The 21,975-nt window shown below is 50.4% G+C and overlaps 1 long non-coding RNA gene across 2 annotated transcripts in view; it reads left to right on the forward strand.

The window, feature by feature from the left end:
* Window positions 1-21,975, forward strand: part of LOC142796383 (uncharacterized) — a 255,622-nt gene that overhangs the window by 83,628 nt on the left and 150,019 nt on the right. For both annotated transcript variants that reach the window (XR_012893798.1, XR_012893799.1), the window contains exon 2: window positions 19,400-19,534. This is a non-coding gene — a long non-coding RNA (uncharacterized LOC142796383). The remainder of the gene's footprint in view (window positions 1-19,399; window positions 19,535-21,975) is intronic.

A 21,975-nucleotide genomic window follows, 5' to 3' on the forward strand; every position in this document is an offset into this window, starting at 1 on the left:
GAGCGTTTGGGCTTGCTGAGGGCACCCCGAGCTTGTGTTCATTAGATGGTGAACTAAAAGAAAGCATTTGTGTGAGAGATTGTGGCATTTGGACATTCGTGTCTCAGTGCGTTTCGTGTCGACGCCGACGGCTCGAGACCGCGCCCTGTTCCTCTGTGACCGGTAAGCGTTCATGTGGCCGGCGGGGGCGCAGACACGCGTTTCAGCGAAAGTGCATAAAAGCATGTTTGCCACAGTTACTTTCGAAACGTGCGAGAAGGGCAGTGCGTCTGGTTTGGGACGCGATAACCTGAGTGTAGGGTTAGAAAACCGGTAGCTCTTTCTGGACTTCGACTTTTAGATGCGGACACAAGTAGCTTTGTCCATAGTCGATTTTGTAGTAAAAAGGTTTATTCCGGGTTTCAGAACTTTTAAATGCAATTGGGTGAATCTAAAGTTTAAGTGTGGACATTTGGACGATGTAGCGAACTGTAGCCCGGTGATGTGTTGAACTGCGTGGTGCAAATATGTGGTTTAATTGTGACGTAGTGCAGAACGCGCACTCATCGGCAGTTTTTTTTTTTTCTAAAAAAAAAAACTTGAATAAAAGGGGGGCGTATGTGATGTGTGGTGCGCGTTCAAAGTGCGCGCCTTCGAAAAGTGCGCGTCACGGAAAAAAAAAACAAAAGGAGAAATACCAGAGTGCACGTGCGGTGCTGCTTAAACAAGAATGACGACGTTAAAGAGCGTCAAGCACGAGGATGCGTGGCAGGACGTGAAGTAAACAAAAGGTAAAACATCCAATGGGCAGCGAACACGGAGATTTCAAGGCCCAATGGCTTGACACCACGAAACAGTAGTATCTCCAATGAGAACGAGACAGCTGGGAGCTGAAGACAGGCAGTCGGGTGGCAGACCTGAGCCTTCTGGACTTCAACCGGTCTGGACCTCCGGACAACGCCTTCCAAGGACGGCGAGCTGCCTCAACGGTCGAGACCAAGGCCTGCAGATTCCGGTGTGGGTGCAGCAACGGCAGTTCGGGTCACGGGCCTGAGCCTTGCAACCAGCCACCTCATCGGGCGAATCTGGGCCGCCACAGGCATCACCGAGCGAGTCCCGTTCCATCGTCGCCGCCAGCGAGCATCGGTACACGCCGTCGCCGCCATTACAGCAGCAACGTTTTGGTGAGATCGAACTTGCTCTCTTCCCTGCACCGCCGAATCACCGCGTCAGAACTGCATCATGTAGCTGTGACTTTCCGTCGGCAGTTTCGGGACTTTAGATGTTTGTTTTCCTTCTAAATCCCGCTTTTAGCCAGCTACTCATTTCTTGTAGTTTGTGTTTGAGTTTTGCTTCAGTTCTGCAGTAAATGTTTAGGTGTTGTTTGTTAAGCAAACGGCTTTGTCCTTATTAGAAAAACTCTCCGGGGCTCAACCAGGAGGAACAAATCAGCAACAAGAACCCGCATCACAACGTCACACAGCACGGGGTGCACTCATGTTCAACCGTTGGCTCTAAAGTTCCACATATTTCACAAACGTGAAGTTGGAGCTGCGGCCAGACGTTCGTACCATGCCCCACTTGCTGACAACTTTGCAGACCTTTACAGTGTTTTATAGGGGTAGCAGGGCAGTTCACTTCTCTGATAGTATACGTAGTTGGGTGCGAAAGCTCCGTAGAACGTGATGACAGCTGTCTCTGGGTCATCTAGCATACGAAAGGGTATAATTTCCACGTTTTGAGTGCAGATGCTGAAATTAGCCCTTCGGGTATCAGACAGGGTAGGGGGGGGGGGGGGGTGGGCCATGAATAACCCCTCTCACGTCTCAGTCCCGTGTAGCGACCTATGCATTAATGGCATGGGGTCGGCCGTTTACCGTAATTGACGTGATTTTGCGGACAAGTTTGGCCACTTCTTGGTCAGTAGCGAATACAATTATAATTTTGGAGCCGGGTTTTAGGCGTAACAACAATTTATGGAGTGTGGGGTGAAGCATTTGTCCATCCATTCGTTCTTGCTTCCGTCCGTCCATGCGTCCGTCTGTGTGACCGCCCATGCGTCCATCTGCCCGTCTGTGCGTGCGTCTGTTCGTGCGTCCGTCCCTGCGTTCATCCATGCATCCGCCCCTGCCTCCGTTCATGCGTCCATCCATGCATCTGTCTGTGTGTCCATTCGTCCATCTATTCAACACTCCAGTACTACCATCTCGCATCTTTTCATCATATATTCCCCATATAGAAGCACCGCCATCCAGCGGACATTCCAAGGACTAAACGAGAGGTGGCACACGCACACTTTCTTACGGCTTGCGCTTCAGGTCTACTTTCCACGTTTAACCACCTCGAGTTCATGGTATATACTAGTTCATTGTATTTATAGCACTGCGGCCCAACCCTCGCTAAACCTTTCTAAAACCAAGGAGGTTACGCCCAGCGAGTATAACGTAGCAACCTTTTCCTGTCAAATTGCGCTCAACGTACATGTCAATGGCTCCTAATGGGATATGAGAGACAGGTGAATTCAGCTTTTATTTTCTTATGGCTTGCGCTTCGTATCTACTTCCCACCTTTAACCACCCCGACTTCTTGGTATATATACTAGTTCATTTTATTCATGGCGCTGCGGCTCAACTCTCGCTAAACCTCTCTAAAACTAAGGAGGTTACACCCAGCGAGTATAACGTAGCAACCCTTTCTTGTCAGATTGTGCTCAATTTTCATGCCAATGGCTGCTAATTGGGTTCGCACCGTGTGCGTTAACTAAAAGCCAAATGCTCCTGTCTCTGATTCCCCCTTAGTAGTCATTGGCATGTACATTGAGCACTATATTTTATTGTTAACAACTAACAGAAGAAATATCTCACTGGCATCACCTTGGAGGTCAAGATGTTATACTTGTTACACACTACAACGGCTACGAGGAACGAACAGGTGCCGCTATAAGGAGCTTGGCCCCTAAAAACGAGGAGGAGAATTGAAAGAGGAAGGACAGGGAGGTTAGCCACGTCCTAAAAACGAATGTCTCACGTAGCGCAGCACCTCGGGATGTGCACATGGGTTGTGTCTACAGCGCCATGCTGCTGCCTCCAGGGACGAAGCAGCTGTGAAGCACTGAAAGCGTTCACGCAGTTCACGCTGTCAAGCTCGCATTACAGGAGAAGTTGCGCAAAGCAATGCGCAACTTCATCGCAGTATCAGCAAGCTCCTCAGAAACGCGTCGACGAAGCGAACGCTCTTCTACTGGGCAGTGCAGGCGCCACTTTGTTTTATGCGCATCCCAATCTTCAGGACCAGACGCCGTGAGCGACACACGTATTGCGCGTGACAAATCTGATCTTGAGCGCGCGTCCTGCAGAACAGGAACATCAAGACGCCATGGCTTTTCCGAGAAATAATATGTAACTTCGAGCTTCAAGACAATAGTTCGATGATCAGATATATACGTACACACTAGTAGGTGGGAAGGACGGAACGTATAAATGGGAGACAAACGCTTCTAACGCACGTGCGATGTAAGCCCGGTCAAGCCTGCTGGAGGATCGTCCGCGTCGCCATGTCAAAGCAAAGGTATTTCCGTGCACTACATCGTGCGCGCCCAGTAATGAAAAGTGGTAGACAAGGCGTCGCAGGTCCGGTGAATTCCAAGCAGAACAGCCCCAGCCAGGACCTTGTACATCGGTTCGCGTATTTAGAACGCACTTAGAGTGGCCAAACATAATATATTCACGACCGTACAGAAAAACACTTCCAGGTCTCTAAAAAAGTCATTATGCTGCCCAGCTTGTGATGGCCCATACACACACAGTATTCAGTGAGTTTAGAGAAAGTTGTTATCGATTTATAGTACTTGGTACTCTACTATGGGAGAGCTGAAAGCCGTTCCGTGGGCCTCTAAGAAAGACCGACACCCACTTCTGTTTAGAAAATATTTATTGCCACAAACGTCATTAACTTTCAACAGAACATTTCCTTCTTAGACATACTCTAACGATGATGACAAAACAGACGTCATTTACATGAACATGGATATGAGATGACGTTGAAAGAAAATGTACATTCAATGGTTCACTAACTGTGTGTTTGGAAAAAGTAGTTAACGAACTGTGTGTTTAGAACAAGTGGTTAACAACTTAGAGTACTCGGTACTCTACTAGGGGAGAGCATGAAACCGTCCCGAGGAAAACGCCTATAAGCGCCGAACGAACTGTTTAGAAACAATTGTTTAACGATTTCGAGTACTTCGTACTCAACTATGGGAGAGCATTGAGCCGTCCCGCTGTCCGTACATCAGTTGCCATGAACTGTGTTTAGAAAAAATGTTTAACGATTTCGAGTACTTCGTACTCAACTATGGGAGAGCACTGAGCCATCCTGCTAAAAGAATAAAAGTAGGCGACTAAGGCCGCTAAGAATAGGCATGCGAGGATGCGAAGCTATGATCCTTACAGGGCCACTTAAAAATCAGTGTCACAGCATGATGAATCTTCTATATGTGCCATACACACCCTTCCAAAATGTGATAGCCACACTGGTTCGTTTTGTAAAAGTATTGTGTCTAATTTTTATTCGATTTCATTTAAATGAAAATATTGCAGTATTATTCTGATGGCTGCTGACGACTTATATCAGTCGCAGGTGAAAGAAAATGTATCTATTTCTTCTGAATTTACTCGAGGCACAAAAAACAATGGCAGCATATCCACGGAGTGAATGATGGATAGTGGAGTGAAGCATCCGTCCGTCCATTCGTTCTTGCTTCCGTCCTTCCATGCGTGCGTCTGCGTGGCCGCCCGTGCGTTCATCCGCCCGTCCGTGCGTATGTCTGTTCGTGCGTCCACACGTTCATCTTTGCGTCCGTCCCTGCTTTCGTCCATGCATCCGCGCCAGCGTCCGTCCATGCATCCATCCGTCCGTGCAGCCATCCATGCGTCCGTCCATGCATCTGTCTGTGTGTCCGTTCGCCACCTATTCAACACTCAAAGTACCACCATCTCGCCCCTTTTCATCATATATTCCTCATATAGAAGCACAGCCATCCAGCGGAAATTCCAAGAACTGAACGAGAGGAGGCACATGCCCACTTTCTTACGGCTTGCACTTCGTGTCTACTTCCCACCTTTAACCACCTCGAGTTCATGGTATATACTAGTTCACTATATTCATGGTACTACGGCCCAAGGCTCGCTAAACTTTTCTAAAACCTATATAGGTGGTTACGCCCCGCTAGTATAACGTAGCAACCCTTTCTTGTCTTCTGTGCGTTGTTGAACAATAAAAAATTCGCAGCGTACGCGTTAACTAGAAGCCGAATTCTCCTGTCTCTCATTTCCCTTTAGCAGCTATTGTCGTGTACATTGAGCACTATCTTTTATTGTTCAACAATGCACAGAAAAAATCTCTTGCCGGCACCAGCTTGGAGGTCAAAATGTGATACTTATTACACACTACAACAACGGCTACGAGGGACGAACGGCTGCCGCTGTAAGGAGCTTCGGCGTTCCAGTCTTCAACGCGGTCAGCGTTCCGGCGGCGTTGCTGCTGGGTGTCCACTCGCGATTTAGCCAGCCAGATTTTTGAGGCCTGATCCCATCGTCGTCGGCCCCTGCCGGGACCAGCGAGGATGGCATCAAGGCCTGCGGCGCTCGCCCTCAAGCAGCACGGCTTCAACTTCACCATCCCGGTGGGGACGGCGTCCATCGACAAGATCATCGATGGTCTCGAAGACATTATGGGCAGTGAGTGAAGGGGTGCTGTTCCTGCAACACCTCGGAGATTTGAAGTTCCTAGTTGTGGCTCGGTCGGCTGCACAATCAGCCAAGTTGATGGTAAACCAAGAATTCAAGTTACAAGGTCACAAGGTACAAGTTGAGGCAGTCGGGGCGCCAAGCGTACAAGTCAGTGTGTTCCGCCTCCCGCCGTACGTGTCAGATGACGCAGTTATTTCTGCTCTTCAGCCATACGGAAAAGTGAAGGGTATCGCATTTGTTACCTTGCAAAGGCATCAATTAACGTACACTGGTACCCGCATCGTCCGAATCAAGATGGCCAAGCCCGCCCCTAACTTCCTGTCAATTCAAGGTCACCGCGTGATGCTCGAGTATCGTGGTATGCGCAGAGTATGTGCACGCTGCAGCAGAGAAGGTCATTCTGCGGCTACTTGCACAACACCCAGTCTGTCAACGATGTGGCCCCTTCGGCCATACATCTGAGGATTGTGTGTCCAAATGTAAGCGCTGTAATGGGGTCCACGCGACGAAAGATTGCTTCCGTCCCAAGTCATACGCAGACGCAGCGCAGAGCACCTCACAGTCACTGAAAGAATTCCCAGAACTTGGAGAGAGTGCTTCGAAGAGAACAACCAAAATTGGAACCTCCAGGCACATGGAGGTTTCGCAACGCAAAACCAAGCCACGGCCACAGAAGATTCCAGATTTTTGGGATGAAGAAAGCGCAACCGACACAAAATTTTATGACGCCAAGACAGAAGACGCCAGCGGCGTTGATGCCGCGTCGCTATGCACAACGAGTGAGAACGACGTTTCTGCTCTGACTGGGGACAACGCAGCGTTGTGATCTCCCACAACGTCGTCACAGAATCCCAGAAACGCTGTGGAGACGCCAAGTGCGTCTGCTACGTCTTCATCAGAGGATTTCAAGGCCACAGAAAACGAACAATCCTCGAACGCATCACCGCTGGAGGAAGCATCCCAAGCATCTCGGAGCGCTGGTGAACCGGGAAAATCACTCCGACCTTCTGAGGCAACAAGTGCAAGTGACGAGCTCCATGAACGGCCACCTGTGGGCCTGGAAGGTAGCGTGAAGACGACGCCCACGAAAGTAGTAAAGACCACGTCTTCAAGGAAACGTAAGACGCCTCGCACACACACTGTACAGGCCCAAGAAGAAGCGTCTGACAAGACATCCAGGCTTCGTAGGAGCCGGTGACCATCACAAAAATTAAGGAGTGACAGATTTTCGCAAGCCTCACGATCGGTATCTTTGTCTCCTGAAAATACGTGTTCTCCCGACAAGTTGTCTAAAGCCACAACCTTTCAGCACCGCACCAAGCCTGGTAGTTCACGCAGTGGAAAGTGATGTCACCACCTCTGAAACATCCAAAAAGCCCCGAGTGGATTCGCCAAACTGAGATCCATCAGCTGATGCGGGTGAGGACTCAATGTTTTTTTTTTTTAATTTGTGCTGCCCGCATCCATTCTTTCAGCTTCCTAATGACTTTACCATTACAATGCTTGCTTCCAGCCGTGCAACCACTATGCATTTGTTGTCTCTGATGCATTCCAACAATTTAGTATTCCATATGTTACTGTCATTCACAATGGAACCTTTATGTGCCAATTTGTGAGCTCTGTGCTATGGTGGCCATGCCCTGTTATAGTAATTGCATCATGTGGGTTACGTTGCATGCTGCGTGTACTATTTCTGTTATTATTGGTGTTGCTTACTGGGTCAGTTCTATCTGTGCGCGTGAGTAAATCTCAGCGCTAGTACTTCGAGTATCATCACGTTGACTTCATCGACAGCCGCTTGACACAGGAGAGGGCGTGCCGTTCCCTCACTCATCCCTGTTAAAAAAAGAAAAAAAAAACGTTTCGTTTCCCTCTAAATTTATTTTAAATGGAAAGGCCGTCTTTCATAAACTTTATTTTCGTGGTTTCAAAGATCTTGTAAAACAACAGGAGATAATAAACCTTGTGCGCTCGCTCGGGGTCGACGTGTTTTTCTGCAAGAGACCAACTTTCGAACACAGCACGACATCATGACCTTCCGTACTGAATTTTCGGTTGAAGCCTTCTTCTCCTTAACGCAGACGCAATCGCGTGGCACCAGTGTCCTGTTTCTCAATCCGAGGTTCAGGTGGGGTGCGCATTGCCTCTTCGATGCAGAGAGCCGTGTTATTGCGGTGGACATGTGGATAAATGACCAGAAAATCTGATTCACCAACTTTTACACACCCGTGGATAGGTCTCTTGCCAATGATTTTTTAGAGGTGCCAGGTCATTCCTGCTAGATTCAGCACCGAGCATGCTCTTAGGTGATTTCAACTGTGTTTTTTATTCAATTCGAGATGTCCGAGGCCCTAGTCAAGGACAAAGCACATACCATTCGAAAGAGTTGCAGAAAATATGTAGAGAGTTGAAGCTGGTCGATGCATGGACGACGCTTCACGGGAACACCTTTGGAGCCACGCGCGTTCAGGGTACGTCTCAGAGCATAATTGACAGAGTCTATATCCCTAACGAGCTCCTTGAAAATTTAGAGACATGCGATGTCATTTCTTTAGCGCCTGGGCAACGCAAGCTCAGCGACGCATGCCAGTGCTGTTCACCTTGAAGGCTCAGCTGGGAAGGCATTGCTCCAAGTTGTGGCGAATGGATTCATCAATTTTAAATGATGAAACTTCGGTATCTGAAATGCGCATGAATATCTATGAGTCTTTGGAAGACACGCCGCAAATTACGCCGACAGCATGGGATCTCTTGGAGGCCAGATGGCGTGTGATCGCGCAGGAGGCCGGGAAAATGCGCCATACACGTCTAACATCACAAATGAATGAAACAATGAGGCGTATTCAAATCGTTGACCGCGCAGGTAATCTGACCGGCGCAATTGAAGAGTACATTAGGGCCAAAATTGCTAAATACGACCTCTTGTTGAAAACAAGGTCCGGGGCTTTTAAACGCGCAGAGGAACTGCTTCTGCCTACGGATGAACTAGGTAACTTGGCATACGCACAGCGAGTAAGGGTAAGAAAACACCAGCCCAGTATTATCGGCGCTGCGCGGACAGAGTGTGGGAGCATCGTCACAGATATCAAATCAATTGAGGAGCTCTTTAGGGCGCATTTTTAAAGGCTCTGCTCTGCAGATCATCACTCCAAAGACAGCAACCAGCATCAAAGAATCGCAGAATTTAGCGAAGGCTTGCCCACGCTGTGTCCTGAGCGTCTGATATGCTCTGCGCTGAGCGCGACGAAAGATCAAGTTTGGCAAGCCTTGAGGAAAATGAACACTACCACGGCCCCAGGTCGAGACGGAATACTGACGGGGTTTATATAACTTTCTTCGACGTCCTAGGCGACGCACTTACTGAAATAGTTAGCGAGTTCATTGTTGATGGGCGAAAACCAAGGTCTTTCAGTGAGGGCCGTGTTGTCTTGCTGCCAAAGGAGGGCATGGATCCTGACGATCCAAGGTCATGGAGGCCGATTACCCTCCTTAACACGGACTACAAACTTGTAGCTGCGATTCTTGCCTTGAGGCTAAAACCTTTTCTGCTCAATGGAGTGTCGCCCATGCAAACGTGTGCAATGCCGGGTAAGTCAATTTTTCTAGCACTTACTCTGATAAGAGATTTGTTCTACTATGCCACCGCCAAAAACGTTACCGGTGCTTTCGTGTCATTGGATCAAGCTAAGTCCTTTGACAGGGTCGAACATGACTACCTATACTGCGTACATAGTTTGGTTTGCCTGAGCAGTACGTTCGCTGTATAAAGCTTCTATACACCAACATGAACAGCCGACTTCTCATCAACGGCGTGGAGACAGCAAGCTTTCCCGTAACAAGAGGTGTTCGCCAGGGATGCCCAATCACACCGGTGCTCTTTGTTCTTTCCATAGATCCTCTCCTTAGGAAAGTGGCTAAGTGCCCTGATATTCAGGGCTTTCCAATGGCAGGTCTGGAGTCAGTTAGCATCACTGCTTATGCGGATGACATCTCTGTGTCTGTGCGAAACCAAGCCAGTTACCACGCTTTCTTGGAGCTGTTCGAAGAGTATGCCAGTTTATCGGGTGCTTTTCTTAATGCGGAGAAAAGCAAAGCCCTTCGTTTCGGTAGCTTCCACGGCTCTTTGCCGGGTGGTATTCAATACGTGGATGCTGTAAAAGTCCTCGGGGTATACTTTCAAGACGGGAAGGTGGCCAAAAGAAATTGGGAGGACGCCGTACATCGAGCCACGCAGGTCTTTGCGTATGCCACTGACTTCAATTTGTCACTTGACGCAAAAATGATGGTGATGAAAACCAAAGCATACGCATGTGCTTTTTATATCTGGCACATTGCACTCATACCCAAACGTTTTGCGAGCTGACTTGCGTCATAGGTTGGAGCCTTCCTATGGGTCGGGGAGACACCAAAAGTTCAACAAAAGTTCCTGAAGCTCCCCAAAAGCTGTGAAAGACTCAGTCTGCCAGATGTTGCGACATTCACAGAGGCACTTGCAGCTATAACAGTTCACAAATTGTTTCAGGACAATGACTATCTTGGCCGCAGCCTATTGCTATATTGTACCGGAACTCTTGCAGCCGCATTCACGTCGGAAAGGTACCGAGGACCTCAAACAGAACACCCACATGCCTTTTATAAGGCAGCAGAGGGCCTCAATCCTTCGGTTGACAGCGACGCCACTGAAAAATACTTTGCAAAGCTCGCACCTGCACGCAATAGCGAAATGTTAATTAGTCGCTAAATCACTGACGAGGTAAAACAAAGATAGAGGCCCAGCAAGTGGAAGAAATGGCGGAACAACCACGTACCGGAAATAGTTAGAGAATTTGATTGGCTGCGGCGATGGGACGCGTTGCCCACTCGTCGGAGACTGTTAAAGTGGGGCGTCGTTCCCAATGACCACTGCCCCAACTGCGGGAAAAGCAGACAGTTACGGGGCTCACTCTTCTCTTCCTTCCTCTCCTAAGAATCATCCTCAGAGAAACAATCCGCCACACGATGTTTGAATGCGTAGCGGCCAAAGGCGTGTGGCACGTCGTGCGTCGTCAATTCCGAGTGTCAATTCCTTCGAGAAAGCAGTGCAGAAGGGGCTTATTTTAACAACTCGTACTGTACGTCACAATGTTCGCCTTGTGGCGTCACCGATGTATGGCCGAAGCAAGGCAACGACCCCAACGAGCTGCATACCCAGCTGTGACGAGTCAAGAAAACGACAGCGACGGAAATGCGCGGAAAGGCGCGCGTAATGTGCGCGTGAGTGTCAGCGAATCAGCTGATGACCTGTGGTGGCCCATAGAGGTGGCGTGCCACGATTGGGCCACGTGTGACCATTACGTGGCAGCAGGCTTTGTGGCTGGGGACGAGCCGAAGCAGCGGCAGACGGAAGACAGTGGACCAAAGCGTCGGACGCAGGCGATCCAGGTTCCGGCCAGGGAACGCGGCCGTCCACGCTGCTGCCGTCCAACCACCAGCTGGGGCGGCATTGCCGGCACGAGTACTGCATCTCGGGGCGCGGCCTGGCCTGCTGTTCTTTTCCTTGCCGAGGGAATCGCGGATCTCGACGAGGCGTCTCCACGGTCATACGTTCGGCACAGCGATGTACGTGGCCTGGCTAATGGTCGCGGTTACGCCGAGCATCGCGTCTCGACGCAAGTTGTTCGCTGGACGGGCTGGCCATTCCCCGCATGGAGCATCGCGTCTCCGATGCGGGTTGACTGCTCCGTAGCCGCACCCATGCAATCAAGTGCTGGTGTCACCAGAGCGTCGCACATTGGCAAGGGACGAGCAAGAAGGTCTGCCGGGCGAGACGCGGGCGTGTGTTCGGAGGACCATGGAGCCGGGCGAGGTTCAGGGTGGCTGAGTATCCAGGTGCCAGGGGAGTTCTGGCTGAATCGAGGATCGCCGAGCGGTGCCGAGCCGTAGCGAGCGACGCGCCAGACTCGGACGTGGGCCGCGAGCTCATCAGCTGCAGTGTGCACCCGAGGGCACCTGGCGGTGCCCTGGCCAAGAAGAAGGAACGTGGGAAAAAGAGCTCGAGGGTTGAGGCCACGAAGGCAGACGAAGCAGTGCGCCGCTCGAGAGGACGAGTTCCTGGCAGCGTTCCTGAGCCGGACGTGGGACCCGTACGTTTCGGCCAGGTCGAGCTCCGGTGTGCCCGTTCGAGGTCGAGTCTGTCGGCCTGTACAAGGTCCAAAGACAGGGCCTGCTGAACGGCTCCTGCCTGGGTGCAGTGGCCGGGAGCAGGTTCGTGGGCGAGACCTACCAGGTGTGGTCCTCGTGAGCCGTGGCCTGTTCCTGTACCTCCGGAGTTGCGACCCTGACTGCTGGGTTGGCGGCGACGTCCGACTCAACGGCGCTGCACACGGTAGCGTATCCGTGCGCCGTCAGCCATTCCAGCCGTGCCACCTTTGCTCTCGCGCACGTCGACGACCGCATCATGTCGGGACGACGGGGAGCCAAACTGTGAGGCAGCGGTTTCTGCTTGCGAACCGAGAACTATACGCGCTGGACACTGAGTAAGCGTAGCCGCGAGCTCTCCGCATAATAGAGGTCTGACTCTCGTGCAAGTGGCGTGATCCTTGGCGTGTAGGCTTCGATATATAGTTTTATTTTCACCTGCCATTTCCTCTCTTGTGTGCAATATAAAGCTTCTTTTGTTCGCATCAATTGTTGATGTTAATCCATTCTCGTCCGCTGCCGACAAGCATAGTGATGAACGTCTGTAACCATCACAATTTCTGGCGTCCGCGACAGGATTAAGCTCTCGCGCTACATCTGAGAGCCTCACGTTGTTTGTGTGTGGCAGACGAGAATGGACGACAAGAGAAAGCTAGTGAGCTAGGGAAGGAGATTGGGCTGAGTGGAGAGGCTTTGCTGGCATGGGTGAGCGCTGAGGAAAAAGGACACCTGTTTTCATTCCTCATCACTGTGTAGTGTGAGCAAAGTTGTTTGACTGAAACAACTTTTTTGTGTGGGGGGTTATTGTGATGAGTGAAGAAAACGACAACGACGGAAGTGAGGGCGAAAGGCGCGTGTAATGTGTGCGTGAGTGTCAGCGAATCAGCTGATGACCTGTGGTGGCCCATAGAGGTGGCGTGCCACGATTGGGCCACGTGTGATCATTACGTGGCAGCAGGCGTTGTGGCTGGGGACGAGCCGAAGCAGCGCCAGACGGAAGACAGCGGGCCGAAGCGTCGGACGCAGGCGATCCAGGTTCCGGCCAGGGAACGCGGCCGTCCACGCTGCTGCCGTCCAACCACCAGCTGGGGCGGCATTGCCGGCACGAGTACTGCATCTCGGGGCGCGGCCTGGCCTGCTGTTCTGTTCCTTGCCGAGGGCATCGCGGATCTCGGCGAGGCGTCTCCATGCTCATACGTTCGGCACAGCGATGTACGTGGCCTGGCTAATGGTCGCGGTTACGCCGAGCATCGTGTCTCGACGCAAACTGTTCGCTGGACGGGCTGGCCATTTTCCGCATGGAGCATTGCGTCTCCGATGCGGGTTGACTGCTCCGTAGCCGCACCCATGCCATCAAGCGCTGGTGTCACCAGAGCGTCGCACATCGGCAAGGGACGAGCAAGACGTTCTGCCAGGCGAGACGCGGGCGTGTGTTCGGAGGACTACGGAGCCGGGCGAGGTTCAGGGTGGCTGAGGATCCAGGTGCCAGGGGAGTTCTGGCTGAATCGAGGATCGCCGAGCGGTGCCGAGCCGTACCGAGCGGCGCGCCAGACTCGGACATGGGCCGCGAGCTATAAGCTGCAGTGTGCACCCGAGGGTACCTGGCGGTGCCCTGGCCAAGAAGAAGGAACGTGAAAAAAAGAGCTCGAGGTTTGAGGCCACGAAGGCAGACGAAGCGGTGCGCCGCTCGAGAGGACGAGTTCCTGGCAGCGTTCCTGAGCCAGATGCGGGACCCGTACGTGTCGGCCAGGTCGAACTCCGGTGTGCCCGTTCGAGGTCGAGTCCGTCGGCCTGTACAAGGTCCAAGGACGGGGCCTGCTGAACGGCTCCTGCCTGGGTGCAGTGGCCGGGTGCAGGTTCGTGGGCGAGACCTACCGGGTGTGGTCCTCGTGAGCCATGGCCTGATCCTGGACCTCCGGAGTTGCGGCCCTGACTGCTGGGTTGGCCGCGACGTCCGACTCAACGGCGCTGCACACGGTAGCGTATCCGTGCGCCGTCAGCCGATCCACCCGTGCCATCAAATAAATTGTTCATGTTAATCCTTTCTCGTCTGCTATAAGCAAACATAGTGACGAACGTCCTTAATCATCACACCAGCGTTACAGAAGATTAAAATAATAATGGTTCGGTACCTTACCGAACAAATGGAAACTCAGGATGACGAAGCATTTATCAGAAGGTGGCATACACGTTTTTTTTGGAGTTCGGAACGGGAATATTGAACTTCCTTTACTGCCGTTTTAACTCGGGAGAGAAAATTGCTTCTCTTCGCACGTAATATGTGAATCTCTTCCAATGTACTGCTTTTTTGCGTTTCTTTTCTCTTTGTTCTCTTGATTGATTCCTGATCTGTGAGAATATTGGAAGTGCTGTGCGTTACTTCCTGTCTGTGTTCTCTTGTTTGTACCCGCCACTGAAGTGATATTGTTACACCAGACAGTTGTACTCACCTGAAATGTTGTTACCAGTTTGCAATAAGCTTCCCTGTTTCGCCCCTGGAAAAATACGAGAGTGGAAGCTCCCGCAATGCCTTGCCAGCAATTGTGAAGCCAGCTTTCGCAAGATGTCAGAAGCATGCTCTTTTCCGGTAGTGCTCACTTCGATATGAAGTGGCTTAGATATGTTCTGGTAGATGCTAAGTTAATTCTTTTTCAAAAGATAGTTGTTCCTGACGAAACAAGAGAGAATACGAGTAACTATGACTTATTCTAAAATTAACAATGCCTCCAAATATATGCGCTTACTAAGAAACGTTAGTAACACTAAGACGTACTTGAAGCAGTATATCACCGGAAAAAAGTTACTACATTATATTTGTCGGGCGTGCGAGGGAGCTTGAACTATTGTTCGGTAGTCCTGTCAATCTTGTTGGTTTTCATTCAAGTAAGCAGTGGTGACGAGCTAAGCAGCACGCTTCAGGGGCGTCTTTAGGCTGTTGGGCGCTTATCATGGCAAGCCAGCCACCGAAGAAGGCATTAGCCCATGATGTCGTCGTCCCTGAGGGGGCAAGTCCTGATCACGTCATTGACACGACGTCTTAAATAGTAGGTATTAAAGAAGTATTCTGTGTCCACCACTTCGGACGCCACAATGATCAAGTTACCGTGAACAGCGAAGCCACCCTGGCACAAATCGTGGACGCGTCACGCCTCACAATCCGAGGAGAGCGCATCGCCATCATGTCACTAGGACCCCAAGTCATCCGGGTAACTGTCCTGTTCCTGCCGGGCTGCGTCCCCAGCGAAGTCCTCGCACAAGCACTGTCTCCCTACGTGGCGGAGTTGCACATTACCAGAGGACTCATGGGATTGTGCCAAACCATGACTGGGACGCAATACGTCCGCAAAGAAATGAAAGCATCGTTGCCTGTACCCAACTACATCAATGTCGCTGGCCACCGTCTCACCTCCGACCTAAAAGGAATGCAACGGGTGGGCCGTCAATGTGGTGAGAGTGGTCGATTTCGTATGAACTGCACCGCTCCCCTTTGTGATTGGTGTGGAGTCTATGGCCATGATGGGAAAGGGTATTCATGGCCGTGCTGCCGCTGTGGCGACTCACATGCCACTGTCGCTTGCACAATGAAACAGTCGTACTTGGAGGCGGCATCCAAGGATTCTCCTCCACTTCAGCCAGGAACACGGTTTGAGAACAGGTGCGAAGGTTCGTCGACGCAAGCCGCGGTAATCGACCACGACCAAGGTGTGCCAATTGTGACGCTGCACCAGACGCCCACTGGGTCCCCAACGATTCCAGACCTGGTTATATATTTCTCCAGGTTCTGAAAACTCAAATTCTCTTCGTTCGTTGGCCATTTCTGAGGAACCACAGGCCGAGCCCTCGTCAGACAAGGCACCTCGTGAGGAAGGTGTCTCAGATGGAAATGTTACACCTGACACTTCTCGCGTGGCTGGTCAGTCAACCACAAGTTCCGATCGAGGAGACTACATCCCTAGATGACGACGCCTGCATCAACGAGGACTCCAACAGCACAACGAGTGAGGCGCCCCTGCGAATTAACGAAGACACCAGCCCCAGTGATATGAGCCAAGGCAGTGTAGACACCTTTTTACCATCCTCGCTCCAGCCGCTAGATTTATTCACTGTTGATACTCTTCCACTGTCAGCGTATCTGGATTGAAAACAGAATCTGGTTTACCAGATCTAGAACTTCACCGTCGTGTTGCCAGCCTGTCATTGTTCCCTCAAACTTTTTCATAGTCCCTTGCATGCCCCACCTTATATCATTCCCGCAACACGCATATCTCCCCGCACGATCCATTTGCTTCAAGTTGCTCGGCCTCGTTCCCGGACTTCTACTTTTTCTGCCTCGTTTTTTCCACGTACCGCACCAGACTGGAACGGCCTTCCCAGTGAAATTGCAACCATTCCCTGCCCATCATCGTTCATAGAAAAAATCAATAAGCATTTTCTATGTTAATTGTTTGGCTTCTATGTTTTGTCTTTATAATTACCCACCCCTTATGTAATACCCATTCGCAGGTCTTTAAGAAAATAAAATGAAATGAAATGAAATAAAAGAACCCACACACCGAACGCCACCAGACATTTACTAGTAGCTCAGAAGCCCCCCCCCCCCCCACCCTCCGCAGCGAGGAATTTCGAAGTCCCCTGCGGACTACGAAATTCGACGTGATCTCGGAAGCCCCAAGCCTCCGGTGGAATACCTGACCATAAAAATGCCTCAGCCACTCGTGGGGCACCCGCTTTCGCACTTGCTAAAGCTACCCCTGCGTGATCTTATATTGCGTTTTACTTTTCCCCATGGCTCTTACTCAAAAAGTTATAACATTTAACGTTCAAGGTTTCCGCAGTCCACAAAAACAGGCTACGGTATTGGCTCTCGCGTGTTCAGCGCACTGTGATTTGCTGTTCGCGCAGGAAACAAACTTTTTAAAGATTTCTGATGCGCTTGCTTTCAAGCGCGCATTCAGTTTTGATTGTTTCTTTTCGTACGCAAGAACGCGTTCGACTGGCGTCAGTGTCATTATTTTTAACTGAAGTCTTCTCCGTTAACATCATGTTTTCTTCGATGCCTTCAGACGCGCGCTGGCATTCGTCTCGACCTTCTTTTCGTTGCGTAAAGCATTTGTCGGTGTGTATGCCCCAGTAGCGTCTGTGAACTCTAGCGCATTTTAGGGGCGAAACTCCTTAAAGCGGCACCCGTTCGTTCCTTGTAGCCGTTGTAGTATGTAAGAAGTATAACATTTTGACCTTCAAGGTGGTGCCGGTGAGAGATTTCTTCTGTGCGTTGTTGAACAATGAAAATAATGCTCGATGTACTTGCCAATGGCTGCTAATGGGGAATGAGAGACAGGAGCATTCGGCTTTTAGTTAACGCATACGCTGCGATCCCCACTAGCAGCCATTGGCATGAACATTCAGCACTATCTGAAAAGAAAGGGTTGCTACGTTATACTCGCTGGTTGTAACCTCCTTAGATTTAGAAAGGTTTAGCGAGCCTTGAACCGCAGTGTCATGAATACAATGAACTAGTCTATACCATGAATGAACTAGAGGTTGAGAAAGGTGGGAAGTAGATACAGAGCGCAAGCCGTAAGAAAGTAAAAGCCGAATGCTCCTGTCTCTCATTTCCCATTAGCAGCCATTGGCATGTACATTGAGCACAATCTGACAGGAAAAGGTTGCCACGTTATACTCGCTGGGCGTATTCTCCTTGGTTTTAGAAAAGTCGAGCGAGCGTTGGGCCGCAGTGCCATGAATACAATGAACTAGTAAATACCATGAACTCGACGTGGTTAAAGGTGGAAAGTAAACCCGAAGCGCAAGCCGAAAGAGAGTGTGCGTGTGCCACCTCTCGTTTAGTCCTTGGAATGACCGCTGGACGGCGGCGCTTCTATATGGGGAATATATGATGAAAGGATGCGAGATGGTGGTACTTGGAGTGTTGATTAGATGGACGAACAGACACACAGACAGATGCATGGATGGATGCACGAACGGACGCAGGGGCAGATGCATGGACGAGCGCAGGGATGGACGCACGAACAGACGCACGCACGGACGGGTGGATGGACGCATTGACGGACGGAAGCAAGAACGAATGGACGGACGAATGCTTCGCCCCACTCTCCATCATCCACTTCGTGGATATGCTGTTAATTTTCTACCTCACTCCTCCCTCCCCCGTGTAGGGTAGCAAACTGTACTTAGTCTAAATACCATCCCCACCTTTCCGGTATTTTTTTCGCTCTCTTGATGCCTTCCTTTTACATTCACAACATGTGGTACTTCTACGGGACTTTGTTTGCGTCCTAGACTCGCAAGCAGATGTTAGAGGTGCGGGTAGTGGCCGGCCGAACTGGAACGCCAGAGGACTTGAGCGTCTAGTGCAGAATACCATTGACTGACGTACATGAAACGGTACATGGTAGAAATTATGCTTGTACTTGGCGGCGAGCAGCGTCGAGCAGGAGAATTGATCGCGTGTACGCTTCCCCGGCCTCATTACCTCGTTCACGACACTGGGGTAATGTGATTTCCACCGACACCAGTGTACATTAGCGACCACCGCCCGGTTATTTTTTCTATCCACCTGGCAGCGGGGACGCCAACGATTCACGGATCATGGCATCTTGTCATGGTCTGTCCCGAGCGTTACGCGCATCGCTCATTGGGGCGGATATAGCTCGCTGGAAATGCCTCAAAGTACAGCGGCGCTATCATCGCAGTGCGTCGGGCGTTTAGGAGGAGCAAGTTCAAATCGAAGCCGGTGGTCGCTTCTGCATGGATGCTGCCATGTTGACTTGCAAACGCAGTTACCGGTAGTAAGAAACAAAAATAGGTTCATGCGTGCGAACTAAATGCGAACAATACACGTATCACATATAGATGTGGCGTAACGCACACCAAACAAACGCCCATTTTAGTCAACCCGGTCAATTTTAAGGCACCTATTATATCTGGGACTTAGGGAACTTCGGTGACTTTGAGCCTATCTATCTATCTATCTATCTATCTATCTATCTATCTATCTATCTATCTATCTATCTATCTATCTATCTATCTATCTATCTATCCATCTATCTATCTATCTATCTATCTTTCTATCTATCTATCTATCTATTTATCTATCTATCTATCTATCTATTTATCTATCTATCTATCTATCTATCTATCTATCTATGTAGTCGCTTACATTTGGATGTTCTGGTGGTCACCTCCAAGATTAGTATGGGAGGGCAAGATGGTTTGACGAATATGACACGCTGGTCAAAGCATGAATAATGTTACTATCCCGTCGCGTACATCGTCAAACACTTCCCGCCAGATAGTGGCACATACCCATGAGCGGGTATGTGCCGCTAGTATGCGCGCATGTGCCATAGGTGATTGACACTTATGGCGTATTTGGTTGGGTGATGTTAAGCGCTCTAGAGCGCTCTGGAAAGGGGCTGTGACTTTGGTTGGCAGAGTTCGAGTGCTCGGACTAACTATGGTTGTTTTTTTTTCAGAGCGCCAGCTTCTGACTCTGAGCGCTCCCGACTGTTCTGACTTGAAAGTGAGAGCGTGGTGTGATCTGACTGGGAAGACGGATGACGTGACACAAGCCGCCCAATGGCGTAGCTGCCGGCAGGCGAACCATGCAGGTGAGGAGTGTGAGCGTGCATTTCGGAAGGGGTCATTGACGGGCTCGTAGTACTTCGTGTACGTGCGTTGTTGGTGGCGTTTATGAGTGTGTGGGGTGCGAGTTCCATCTCATATCTGCACCATGTCTATACCGAGGCGGCTAGCGCGAAGGTGGAGGAAACATCAATGCTTTCGCCAGAACAGCTCGCAGGCAGTGTCGTGAGTTGCCTTGAGGATAGCAGCTCAGACGACGATGATCGCCAGATTAGTGGGCTGAGCTCAAAGAGCTTTTGCAACTTTCAGATAAGTGGGTGTGAGGCAGAAAATCTATAAGAGAGGTCAGACATATCAGAGTTATTCACTGAACTGATCGGCACCATTTGTTGCCACGGCGCAGGTGCAGCACTGTTTACGCGGCAGTTTTTCGCACTCGCTGCACGGTGGCGCTACAGGAGTGCTGCTCTTGGCGCTCTGCGATCGCCTATGTATTCGGTTCGTACACTGCCTCTCACGCTCCGATTGTGAGCTGCCTCTGCATCTGGCGACTCTGAGCCAGAGGACCAGAGCGGCCAACCGAATAAGCCATTAGTATCTACCCAGGAACGACCAGATCCCACATGGGCAATTTTAACACGCGAGCGTAAAATATACCCGACATCAGTAACGTCTACCCAACAAATGCAAATAATAAATGTCAGGGTCCGAGCTGGAATCAAACCAAAGCATTCTCCAAAAGCAATCAAACCAAAGCAATCAAACCAAAGCAATCAAACCAAAGCATGATGATGTACGGCTGCCTCCAAAACACTCTTCCAGCCTCCCTTGAATTCCGGGTGTAACTTTATATACATTTCTAGGTTTCAGGGTGGTTAGGTTCGTCACGTAGCAAGGCGTGTGACACAACGAAGATGGAGACAGTGCGGAAAACAAAATACAGTTATATTAGACGAGAAAAAAAACACTGCAAATACAGTACTAGACGCCGTACACGCACGCGCTTCACATACAAAACAAATGAGTAAACAGTCTCACAGTCTGTGCCGTAGCCTGGTGCCTTGAAGTGGGACCCGTTGCGTGCTCGTATGCAGTCGTCGCTTGGGTGCACAGATCAGCATACCGCGGTAGAGGGCATCGCCAGGTCTAGGCGTAGCCACACGCTGTCAGCGACGTCGGCTCGCTGGACGTGGTCAGCAGCTCCGGTCTTTGGAGGGCAATCGCCGTACCGGAGATGTCCGCAGGACCACTCACCCAGAACTCGTGCCTGGCCACGCTGACACGCCCTGCCCCGAGGACGTCCACGGCTCGAGGACAGGAACCCGGCCTTTCGAACCTCGCGCGTAGCTGTGGCTTCGCCCTAGGCTCCCTTGCGTCGTCTTGTCGGCGTCCGAAAAGCTTCGTTCTGCGCGAGCGCCTTCTCTTCTTTCTTCAATGGACACGCTTCCATTCCCCTTCATTTTTTGTCATCATCCAGGTGATGTGGCGCTGTCGTCTGCTATGCTCGCATTCTCCAAGCTACTACATCGCAGTTTCTAATCATGCGTTCAGCAAGAGAATTAGCCTCTGGACGATAAAGCGCAGGATATCGAAGCACGATGTTCCGTTCGTGGGTCCAGTTGTGTAGCTTCTGACTCCTAAATGCTGGCCCAATGTCGGCAACGATGACCTTGGTGTGTTAGAAGTTTTCTGTCTGCAAGAGTGCCATTACACGATTCGCGTCTTCTCTTCCAGCTGTTGCAGCCGCAAAGTGCGTGCACTCAACCACCATGACCAGGAAAGCTTGGGTTTTACGTGCCTTCACTCTTTTTCTTAATTTCAGCGAAATCAAGGTGAACTACTTCGAATGGTACAGTTGAATATTCTGGTAATACCATTCTATTTCCCCGAGCCTAGAATTTTGACTTCACCATTTGACACTTATGGCACGTCTTCACATAATGGGAAACATCTGCTTTCATATTTTGCCATGTAAATTTCTGAGTAGGTTTGTGGTATGTCCCCCAACATCCGTAGGGCCGTCCTGAATAGGCACTGCTGTGATATAATATTAGCACTTGAGGTACTTTTGTTTCAGAGACATACATCTTCCCATTGCGCAGTTGTATTTCTTGCGTGCCCTCCCATAGTTTCGGCAAGTTGGTACTTCCATCCGGAATTTCTTGTGGCACGTCAAGACGGGACAATGCATCAGCGTTCTGGTGCTTCTGGCCTGGTCTATGCATCACGTTCAAACATACTTGCTTGATCTGGCTGACCAATCAAGCTATTCTGCACTTTGTGTGCAATAAATAGGTCAATGCCTGGTTATCAGTAAACAGGTTAAAATTTTTGCCCTAAAGGTAACTTCCTATGTATCTGAACATCATTACGACCACTAAAGCTTCCTTCTCTGTTGTCGTATAATTTTCCTGCGTCTTCATGAACGTGCAGGAATAGTAGCCGATGACGTTAAGCACTCTTCCGT

Source organism: Rhipicephalus microplus, chromosome 2 (assembly GCF_043290135.1).
Source record: "Rhipicephalus microplus isolate Deutch F79 chromosome 2, USDA_Rmic, whole genome shotgun sequence".
Lineage (NCBI taxonomy): Eukaryota > Metazoa > Arthropoda > Arachnida > Ixodida > Ixodidae > Rhipicephalus > Rhipicephalus microplus.